Source organism: Schistocerca piceifrons, chromosome 1 (genome assembly GCF_021461385.2).
Source record: "Schistocerca piceifrons isolate TAMUIC-IGC-003096 chromosome 1, iqSchPice1.1, whole genome shotgun sequence".
NCBI lineage: Eukaryota > Metazoa > Arthropoda > Insecta > Orthoptera > Acrididae > Schistocerca > Schistocerca piceifrons.
This window is the reverse complement of record NC_060138.1, coordinates 1,067,623,184-1,067,635,419: the sequence shown is the minus strand read 5'-3', so window position 1 is coordinate 1,067,635,419 and position 12,236 is coordinate 1,067,623,184. Positions and strand designations below refer to the sequence as shown.

The 12,236-nt window shown below is 41.9% G+C and overlaps 1 protein-coding gene across 1 annotated transcript in view; it reads left to right on the top strand.

Annotated features, from left to right (window-relative positions):
• Positions 1–12,236, top strand: part of LOC124777677 (solute carrier organic anion transporter family member 74D-like) — a 218,328-nt gene that overhangs the window by 81,376 nt on the left and 124,716 nt on the right. The gene's annotated exons all lie outside the window — the stretch shown is intronic.

Genomic DNA, 12,236 nt, shown 5'->3' with positions numbered 1-12,236 from the left:
TCAATATTACAATAATTTGCCAGCCATGCCAATACGTCGTACAGAGGTGATTGTCTACTAAACATAAAAAAGTTACACAGTTAGTTAAATCAGATATATTCAATGAATAAGCCTACAGTTCATAATCCTACTTACTTTTATAAATATAAATTCTTTACAGAATCGAGTGCCTAGTGTGGTTGCAACTCGCAGTATTCTTCTATAACATGAAATATGGCGGTGTGCCAGACAATAAAATAAAATACGTGCTTCTCGCACCACTTCAACCAGAGCTCTCTCGTTTCTTAATCAAACATAAGAGTAACGTAATTGTGCTTTTGTTTTATCAGCGACACAGTGCTGCAGTTGTGTGCCATAGGCTTTATTTATTTGTCACTGATTATTTATTTAATTAATATTTCGCGTTTCCGAGGAAACTCACGCTCGGCATGCAAATGTGCCTTTATAACTTGCTACGACACGTTGTTTCCTGAGTTCATTTCTCGTTTGGCTGTGTTCAGATAATACATCCAGAGCCCAGTTCTGGCTAAAGGTTATCTATTTTTAATAAGGTTTATTGGTGTAAAATTATTTGGTTCAAATGTGTGTGAATTCCGAAGGGACCCAGCTGCTAAGGTCATCGGTCCCTAGACTTACTATTTAAACTAACTTATGCTAAGAACAGCACAAAATTTTTACTTGTGCGTGACGCTGAGCACTAGTGAGTGATTCATCTGAGTTCCAACCAATCAGATCCGTTCTAACAACGCATCAATCTTCCTGCCATACTCATTTTAAACACAATTAACCAATCGTGTGAGTTTTTACTGTTAGGGTTAAGAAACAAGCAGCTCCTGACTCCCAGCAACTGTCCTATCTTATGTTTTAGCCAACCATTCGTTCTCGATGTACATACACCACTTTCTCTTCAGCCATTCTATAATTCATTGATATCATGCAATGGCAGACGCTCTTACTATGTTTTAACAGAGTCAACAACAATAGAAATAACGTGGCGTCAGTCTGAAGGATGTGATTCCCGTGACCTTAAACACGTATGGCCTCTCATCTCACATCAATTCAGAGATTTCTTTCTGTGTACTGCACTGAATCTGGCGTTTCCCAGAATGCTGACTTCCTGCAGAGGGCAGGATGTTGTGGTGATACTATCCCTTATTACGAGGTCAGTTCAATAAGTAATGCAACACATTTTTTTCTCGGCCAATTTTGGTTGAAAAAACCGGAAATTTCTTGTGGAATATTTTCAAACATTCCCGTTTCGTCTCGTATAGTTTGATTGACTTCCGACAGGTTGCAGCGCTGTACGGAGCTGTTAAAATGGCGTTTGTAACGGATGTGCGTTGCAAACAACGGGCAGTGATCGAGTTTCTTTTGGCGGAAAACCAGGGCATCTCAGATATTCATAGGCGCTTGCAGAATGTCTACGGTGATCTGGCAGTGGACAAAAGCACGGTGAGTCGTTGGGCAAAGCGTGTGTCATCATCGCCGCAAGGTCAAGCAAGACTGTCTGATCTCCCGCGTGCGGGCCGGCCGTGCACAGCTGTGACTCCTGCAATGGCGGAGCGTGCGAACACACTCGTTCGAGATGATCGACGGATCACCATCAAACAACTCAGTGCTCAACTTGACATCTCTGTTGGCAGTGCTGTCACAATTGTTCACCAGTTGGGATATTCAAAGGTTTGTTCCCGCTGGGTCCCTCGTTGTCTAAGCGAACACCATAAAGAACAAAGGAGAACCATCTGTGCAGAATTGCTTGCTCGTCATGTGGCTGAGGGTGACAATTTCTTGTCAAAGATTGTTACAGGTGATGAAAAATGGGTTCATCACTTCGAACCTGAAACAAAACGGCAATCAATGGAGTGGCGCCACACCCACTCCCCTACCAAGAAAAAGTTTAAAGCCATACCCTCAGCCGGTAAAGTCATGGTTACAGTCTTCTGGGACGCTGAAGGGGTTATTCTGTTCGATTTCCTTCCCCATGGTCAAACGATCAACTCTGAAGTGTATTGTGCTACTCTTCAGAAATTGAAGAAACGACTTCAGCATGTTCGTAGGCACAAAAATCTGAACGAACTTCTCCTTCTTCATGACAACGCAAGACCTCACACAAGTCTTCGCACCCAAGAGGACCTCACAAAACTTCAGTGGACTGTTCTTCCTCATGCACCCTACAGCGCCGATCTCGCACCGTCGGATTTCCATATGTTTGGTCCAATGAAGGACGCAATCCGTGGGAGGCACTACGCGGATGATGAAGAAGTTATTGATGCAGTACGACGTTGGCTCCGACATCGACCAGTGGAATGGTACCGTGCAGGCATACAGGCCCTCATTTCAAGGTGGCGTAAGGCCATAGCATTGAATGGAGATTACGTTGAAAAATAGTGTTGTGTAGCTAAAAGATTGGGGAATAACCTGGTGTATTTCAATGCTGAATAAAACAACCCCTGTTTCAGAAAAAAAATGTGTTGCATTACTTATTGAACTGCCCTCGTATTTCTTTGTGGTCCTTTTGTGTGACGTAGGAAGACTGCCCGCGCTAAAACACGATACAATGGCTTTCCGTCGTTTAGGTCACAACACAGACGGTGCTTCTTTGGTGGAGTTTAGCCCGCATACCATATACAGTTCAGGACCTTGCACCTACGCTACTCCTTCCGCTGCCAATGTTTGTCCCGGCTCGACCTCCTCTTCTCAACCAGTACTCAACAAGATTCCCAACTACATTTAGTCAGATCCTCAGAAGAAGAATTTAATATGGAAACATAGGAATCGGATGTGGCAGTCAATAACAATAATTTTCACATACTTTTACTTTAGTTTATTACTTGGGTCTAATTTAGATTGGCTGGACTTATCAATTTACTAGAATTACGGTACGTGACGGTTGTGACAAAAACCATCATCTAACAACCCTCCTTTCGTCCACCTGCCGCGCGCGATTAGCCGAGCGGTCTGATGCGCTCCAGTCATGGACTGTGCGGCTGGTCCCGGCTGAGGTTCGAGTCCTCCCTCGGGCATGGGTGTGTGTGTTTGTCCTTAGGATAATTGAGGTTAAGTAGTGTGTAAGCTTTGGGACTGATGACCTTAGCAGTTAAGTCCCATAAGATTTCACACACATTTGAACATTTTTTTCGTCCACCTGAAATTTAAGTGAAGAATACTTTTTTCTCGTTTTGATGAACACGACGGGATAGGTTTGCAGAAAGTTGAGAGAAATGCGGCTTTCCAGAAGTTGCGAGGCAATGCAGAGCTGATCGAAAACGTGTCTGAGATGCAGGTGACGGCAGGCTACAAGATGTCTCTGAGAAATGAGTTTTAGTCGTGCTGAGCAACTGCTTTCTTGCACTATCCTCTTTGAGTGTCGTCGAAATTGGTGACATTGTCTAATCAATCGACCACCTAAGTTTATTTAATTATTAGATTAATGCAAGATTTCGTAACGGATTCGTTCGCTACCACAACAATACTTTTCGAGGAAATTGTCTTTCTTCTGTCATTCGTCAAATGAAGTGCATTGCTTGTAAATGCTCCTGAAATTATGCATATTTAAAGAAACTGTATGTTACTTTCAAGTGAAAAAAACAAGTACTTCTTTTTGAGTTTAACAGAACAGGAAAAAACAGCTGTTTGTCATATTTAAACAGTATCGCAAGTTATTGACCATTCAAAATTTCAACATGCTGGAAATCCGTAATACACGGAAAGTGGCTTGAACTGTTAGTGACTTCGAGAGGAAATGAGTTGGAGATTATGGAAATCTCAAAGTAAGAAAATGATTCCGTTGTTTCAAAGGGCAACATTTTGGGGGAACGATTCTCCACGTCCAGCAAGGGCGGCGAGCTCTCAAAAAACTTTCTGAAAAGTTTAGTCCACAGTGATCTGCAATATTCAGCCAGAAATATTAGTAGTGACGTTGAATTAATAGAATATGAAATTCACATTTTGCAGACAAGGTTAGAAGGTCTACTTTAAATGGAAACTATAAAAATCAAGCATCTGTTCTTTTGTCGGCACTGAAATCGCGAACAACATCACTTATTCGTACCCAAGATTATTCTTGGCGATAGGAAACGCCTCATATATGAACACTAAACCAAAATAAACACTACACCTCATAAATATGCCTTCCTATCCACAGCAGGCGGAACGGTGAAGGAGTCGTGCGCTACGAACTCTTTCTGTGGAGTACGACCATAACTTTCAATAACACCCATTATCGTCGAAAATAATAAGAACGAAGCAACTGAAAAAGGTTACATTCGAAACATGTTGACTGTGACAAAACGTGTGATTGTGATAAAAATATAGATGAAGAGCTGCACAAATTTCAAGCAGTATGAGGAACAATAAACAGAATACTTAACTTCAAAATCCAAAAAAGTAAAAAGTCTAAAAGTCTGTGGCGCAAGCCTGTGACCCGGCTATTGGCCTAATAGTAGACAGAGTGCAACGTTTCTTCGCCACGGCACTAGGAGGACGTGACGGGCCCGTCACTCCAGCAGAATTGTACCTCCGGGAAAGTTCGCTGGCACTCACATAATAGCAGGCTAATTGAATCCTGTACGTCCTGGAGGGGCTGGAATGAGGAAAAGTCCTCGTTAATATACAAAAAAGTTCACTTAATTCGGAATCATAAACAGAAAATCACTTACCCTCAAAGAGAAAATGGAAATAAATAAATAACACCACGAGACCAAAGCATTCTCAACAGCTGAACTGACTGCTTCGGTAAAGAATGATGAATGATGTCTTTTGTTACTGGCTATTCGCGTTTAGTAGCCTTGATTAAGTTTGGATTTTAAGTTTTTCCATCCGTATTTTCTTCTGATTTTTCATTTCCTTTTTGGTTAGTATTTAAAGTGAAAAATGTTTAGGATTCAATTTCACATTACCTCCTACTACGTTTATCATTTCATTGGTTCCTATGCTGTGTTTTCTCAATGTTAATGAAGAATGTATATACCATTTACAGTTTAACAGCCGTTGTAGCAACTCCACTTGCAAATTTCTTAGTTTTTTATCTTGTGATTTTACTAGTATCATGGGAACAGCTTTAATGCTGTTCACGTATTTAGTACGACTGCCAAATCAGAAACATCGCTAACAACAGTTTACACGTTGTGAAAACCCATCGGTCCTTGTTAACGACTTTTACATAGCTGAGAATTGATTTCTTATGTTTCATGTCAGTCTTTCACATCCTTCATAAATCAGTGATGTCAAATACATTACCCGAAGTACACTCTCTGTAGGCGGTGGGTTGTATCGATAACACACTGACAGATTTTTTGTTTGATCGTTCCACGAAACAACTTTTAAAATTTGAAGTTATCTGGTTTGTTTTATTTTTGGAAACATCCCTTTCAGTATATGTGGTGTATTTCTGAGAATCACCACTGCCCGAAAAATCTGTCGTGCTGTGGCACAGATCAGCATATGCTAGAAATACTGTGAAAAGTGTATTCAATGCGTGTTCGTCACACCAGTGAAGATTGCCTTGATAATTGAGCGACATATAGAGAGCGGCAGTTGTAAGTTCCGCTGTGGTGGTATCAACGTAGGCTGTTCCTCAAAAGCATTCTCAAGACGAACGCTTTGATACAACCGCAAGACTCCGCTTGAATTTATCACCCCAGGCGGGGCGCTTGTACTTTGATGTCGTTCTGTTTACACCAGACTGACAACATGTGAGTAGTTCCGGACTGTTTGTTCCAGATAATTTTCCTAGACTGCCTTACGACACAATCGCAGGAGCTTTGTCCCTGTGTGCTCGTCTATAATGCTTAAGTGTCTCAACGAAAACGTGACGGCAGTAAACCTCTGAAAGTAACAACCTTAGTGTACTGTGGACCACAACCAATAAATTTACAAATTTGATATTTGATTTCATTCTCTTCTGGATTGTAGCCAAGTAGCCTTTACTCAATGTTGACATCTTTAAGTAAAATCTATAGTTGTCGTAAAACAGAAGTTTGATTTCAACAAAGCAGTGTTTTAGTAGGTATGGCACTGTAGGAGGTGGTATGTTACTGCCATCCTCGGACTTTCTAACTGATTTACCAGTTATAAGAGGACCTTTAGTTTAACGTGAATGCCTAATCAAAGTGGAACTCGGAACCTTTCACTTTAAAAGGCGCAGAAAGAGAAAGTGGGACACATATCCGATAAGTCACAACGCGCATGAAAGTTTGTGTTAAGCAGTCACGACGCACCGTCATTGAAGAGTACTGTGACAAAAAAAATAAGAAGACTACAACTGCAGAAGTCACTGCAGAATTCAATTTTGCAGTCGTGAATACTGCCAGCACCAAAACAACACGAAGGAAGCGCCATAAGCAGGGAACTGTAGGGTGAACTGGAATTCTAAAGCCATTCATCTGTGATACAGAGGCCCGTAACAGGAAAACAGAAGTCATAAAACCTGGACTGTGGATCAATGGAAGAGAGTCCTTTGGTCGATGAGCCTCGTATCACACTGTTACCAACATCTGGCCAAGTTTACGTTCCAGGAGTGAAAAGTAGCGGGGGTTCGGTGATGATTCAAGCAGCCATATCGTGATATTCCATGGGCGCCATGGATACTCTGCAGGGTCGCGTTACTGTCGAGGCTAATGTGACAATTCTGCCTCATGAGGTCAATACCATGGTACCTTGGTGTTCCCCAATGGTCATGCTGTCTTCGAAGGCAACAGGGCCCCTATTCACACAGCTCGCATCATCCAGAATTAGTTTTGTCAGCACGAGGATGAACTGTCGCATCTCCTTCGGTCACCACAGTCACATCTCGGTATTACTGAAACTTTGTGTTCTACTTTGAAGAGAAAGGTACCTGATCGCTATTCACCTCCATCATCTTTATCTGGACTTGCCACTATTTTGTAAGTGGAATGGTATAAGATACACCTAAAAATAATACAGCACCTGTATTTATCCATTCCGAGATGAGTGGAAGGGCTAGCCGGTGTGGCCGAGCGGTTTTAGGCGCTTCAGTCTGGAACCGCGCGACCGCTACGGTCGCAGGTTCGAATCCTACCTCGGGCATGGATGTGTGTGATGTTCTTAGGTTAGTTAGGTTTAAGTAGTTCTAAGTTCTAGGGGAGTGATGACATCAGATGTTAAGTCCCATAGTGCTCAGAGCCATTTGAACCATTTTGACCGAGTGGAAGTTGTTTTGAATGCCGGCGGGTTCCCTGCTCCATATTAGGAATGGTAATGTGGCGGGGAGGAATACGACAACAGTCATTCAAATTTTGCAGTGCACTCGAAGTTATATAGTTATCATCTCACAAACATAGGAAAAGATGCCGTAGCGATCAAAAGTACGGAGTAAATATTGCAAAACAATTACATCAAAATATTAACTGCATCTACACCATACTCAAATTTTCATTACTTACACTGTAAATACTGAAACCATATTCTGATGTCGCAGGCGAGATTTGTTTCAATGAGATAACTTTCGTTTTCTGTTCAGACAGAGAATGTATCACACACAGTTAATATCGAAAGCTTACACGGGTGTAAATATCCGGAAACAGAAGTAAAGACATTCCAGTACACGTGAGTCCACAAAGAGGCGATTGCGAGACAGCTGATTGTGTGATTACGGGACGACAATGGCTGAGTATGAAATAGAACCCTAGTTAGCACAAATGTATTTGAAATGTAATCATGTTAGTTAAGTCCCCATCTACCTTGCCTCAAATTTTATCCGTGGCCCAAGGTAGAGGAATGTGGTAGAAATATGTTGGAGCACATTCTGCTGCTGATGTGTGGCGTTTAACCACTCCCAAACTATCTAAGATGGATGGGTCGAGCAGGGCCTACACTTTTGTCTCACAGCTCATCTGATCTCAGTCCAGGGGATTTTTCTGCCTGGAGCCATCCCATAAGTGAAGTGTATAGCACTGCCGTTGATACGATTGAAGAACTGGAACTGCGAATTGTGCAGTCACGAGCTGGCCCTAGGATGTTTGTATGAATTAGTAACTCAGTGCAAAGACGAGTGCAGCGTTGCATTAAAATGCAAAGAAGACAAATGAAACACTCCCTTTAAAAAGTACAGTACAAGGAAAAGTTGCAAAAACTTCTATTTCAGGTCTGCAGGAACTTTCGAGTCCAATGGTCGCTACTCTGTTTGAAATACGCCAGGAGAAATGGAATACACACTAACTATTACTCCTGTTTCACTCTTACCTCACTCTACGCGAAGTAAGTAACCCAGGAGTACTGCCTGTTATTATCCATGAAACTAACGCAACCTGACATATACTGTATCATAGACGAGTGATGCTTCCCTGAGGTATCGAAATGAAGAAGTTACTAATTAATGTAACTCTCCTTGCACTCTCAGCAGCCATGTGTGCAATGTCGACAGTCTGGAATACTTCTCACACTTTATCAAGGCCCTAATATTAAATTACACAACTGTTAAACACAGCTCGACTGCACGGTGATGATATCCACTGCCCAGAGACGTTCATTATGCACAGAATATGATTAGGAATTGACTTAAAATCTATTGCTTTCGGGGAAACATCTAGAGCATATGTGGCAAGACTGGAGACATTTGAAAGACAACTCTGATCAAAACTGTGAATTTACTACACTTTTTAATAACCCACATGGAATGCAAGACCTAACGTTAGATTAACCATGAAACTCATTCAGCCCTTATTTCTATAAGTCAGGCTTACCTGAAGTTGAAGGGGAACGCCAACGTGAGTGATCCGAAAAGTTCTAACGTGGAAGTTGCAAATCCACACAAAAAAGAGGAATGACCCTGTATTATTCTATAACTAATCACACGGAACTTGATAACGAAAAGTAAGAAAGCTTGCTTCACCACTGTAGCAAATGGTCGTGCTGCAAAGGGAGTAAGGGCCAATCAAAACTTTCTCACCGAATATAATAATTTCGATGATATTTGAAAATCACATAAAACAAGGTTTATTTTGCAGAGAATTCGTCTTGCTCACTAACAAGCAATCTACACGCTGTATGTTCACTCTGTACAAACTTCAGGGTCAAACCATTCAAAAACCCTTGCTTCGGTAAAAAAGAAACAAAATTCAAATCTCGCGACCGAAACACACAACTCACGAGCTAATCACTAAAGGCTCTAACTCTGACCGTGTTTTTGCAAACTTTAACAGTCTGGCAGCAGCTGCCGGCTGAGAAACAGCCCCAACAGGGAAGTAACCGATTTTGCTACATTTTACGAGTTCCTTAGCAGAAGCAAATTATGTAGTTTCATCTGTTAACTTTAATAGTTTAGGTTTTTAATTTCTGCTTCTTAATTTAATATTTAATAGACGCAGTTCTTGCGTTTTTGTTCCAAATCAGGAGCGAATTATTTAGTCTCACCTGTGTGCTTTGGTAGTTTAGTTTTCGAATCTCTGCGTGTTAATCTAATTTACTAGACCAATTTTGCGTTTCGTCATTGTCTACAGCAGAGTTCCATTGCGCTTGTCGATAGTCGTTTGTTTGTCTGTGTACTGCAGCTTTCCACGGTCTTAAGTATGGATGTGAACTGTGATTGCAGTGTGTCGGATGCAAGCTGAGGTGGTGACACTTCACTCTCAGCTCCAGGCTGTGATGGCTTCGTTTACAATGCTTGAGGCTGCAGTGGATGGATACCACTGTTGTGGATCGGCTGTAGGGGCCCAACGAACGTCCAGCACAACGCTTGAGTCCGCCGATCGGTCTGCAAAGCTAGCAAGCCAAGTTACTGCTCACCTGAGGTTTAGCTCTCACCTGTGGTCAAGTGCGAGGTTGCCTAAGGATTCAGGTTCACGTCTCATCTGCGTCTGACAATGTCCCTCGGCCAGATGCACTCGTTTGTCCTCTTTCAGAGAAAACCTCTCAGCATGCAAGAACTGGGCAGTCACAGAGGGTGGGGTTATTGGTAGTTGGGAGCTACAATGTTACACGCATTGTGGGGCACCTTAGCGACATGGATGTCAGGGAGGGAAAAAAAGCCAGTGTGCACTCCATGTGAATAACGGGTGGAGTCATTACAGACATGGAATAGGACCTTCCAGTTGCCATGAAGAGCACAGGGTGCAGCCAGCTGTAGGTGATGGCTACGTCGGTGCCAATGATATGTGTCACTTTGGATCGGGAGAGGTCACCTCTGGTTTCGAGCGGCTCTCTGATGAGGTAAAGGCAGCCAGACTTGCTTGCGAGATGAAAACAGAACTCACCATTTGCAGCATACTCGTCAGGGCAGATTGCGGACCTCTGGTACAGAGCACAGTGGAGGGTCTGAATCAAAGAGCCAGACGGTTCTGTGATCGTGTAGGCTGCAGATTCCTCGTCGTGCACCATAAGATGGTGGTGTTTAGAGATTCGCTAAATAGGTCAGGAGTCCATTACACGCAGGAGGCAGCTACACGCTTAGCGGAGTCTGTGTGGCGTGGACTGGGTGGATTTGTAGGTTAGAAGGTCTCTGGAAAACAATAAAAGGCTTCAGTCTCAAAAGGTGCAGATCGAACAGAGGAAGAACGTAGATCCAGGAACCATCGGCATAACTGTTGTAAACTGTCGTAGCTGTGTTGGGGAAGTACCAGACCTGAATGCGCTGATAAAAGCAATTAATGCTCAAATAGTTATAGGCACTGAAAGCTCGATGAAGCTGGAGATAAGTTCAGCCAAAATTCTTGCGAAGGCTCTAACAGTTTTGAGAAAGGATAGGCTAAATACAATTGGTGGTGTCGTGTTTGTTGGTGTTGAAAGTAATTTATCTTGTAGCGAAATTGAAGGAGATAGTTCCTGTGTGTTATCGGTAGAGATCGTTCTTAGAAACCGGAATAAAATAATAATTGGACCCTCTTACCGACCTCCCAACTCAGATGATACAACTGCTGCAAAATTCAAAGAAAACTAAGTTTAATTTTAAACACGTATCTGACTCACACAGTTATGATTAATGCTAACTTTAATTTACCCTCGACGTGTTGGCGAATATACGTGTTTAAACACGAATGTACGAATAAAACATCATCCGAAGATGTGCTAAATTCATTCACTGAAAATCATTTTGAGTAATTAGTTCATGAGCGCACTCGAACATAAAAGCCTTCTTGAATATAAAAGCCCTGTCCAATGTAAATGGTTGTGAAAACACATTTGCCCTCTCAGTAATAAATAATCCTGAGCTAGTAACGAGTATCAGGACGGATACAGGGATTAGTGAACATAGGGTTATCGTAGTGAAACTAAATATCGTAACTCCCAAATCCATCAAAAATAAACGAAAAATATGTCTATTCCAAAAACCAGATAAAAATTCACTAGACGCGTTCCTGAGAGACAATCTCCACTCCTTTCAAATTAACCGCGTCAGTGTAGACCAGATGTGGCTTGAATTCAAAGAAATGGTATTGACAGCAATTGAGAAATTTATACCAAACAAATTACAAATAACGGAGCTGATTCCCCATGGTGCAAAAAACGGGTCAGGACACTGTTGCAGAAACAACGACGAAAGCTTGCCAAATTTAAACGAATGCAAAATCCCCAAGATTTATCGATATTTTATATCTCCAACATGAACATGGTCCTACTCTGAACACACACACACACACACACACACACACACACACACACACACACACATTATAGTCGACTACACTAACCAGATACGCTTCTGCACACGGCTCTCATACTTCGCGAGTGAATAATATCTGTAGGCGCGAGTATAGCCAAAACCTTTCGAATCATGTGGCTGAACCTGCACTTCGGATCCTTCCAGCTGTTGGTGCCAAATTATTTTACTTTTTACAGTTAAATAGGTCGTTTATCACAGGTGTCTTTTTTCTGTATGGCCCACCACCCAAAGAAACTTTCGCCACAAGGGAAGTAAACAATTGTAAATAATAACAAAACAAATGTAGTCTCAATGCGAAAATCTGTCGGAAGATGAACCTAACTGTTCGTAACCGGTAACAGCGCTATATTTACAAAAACATAGCATTGTTAACAGTGGCTGTTTGCTGTTTTCTCCTTTGCGATAATCAACTGGTGTGTAAAAGTGTTATTTCAAAAATTTTGTAAAAGAGTTTCAGACCTCAGCCAATTTCAAACAATATGGACAAATTGAACTTCCACACTCACGTGGGCAAATATTTCTTTGGCCTCAGATAAGAAAAGAAAATGCAGGAGGTGTCTAACGCTTTTGAACTGATCTACAGATTCGAACCTAACAGGGAATTTTCGTTTGTTCGTGC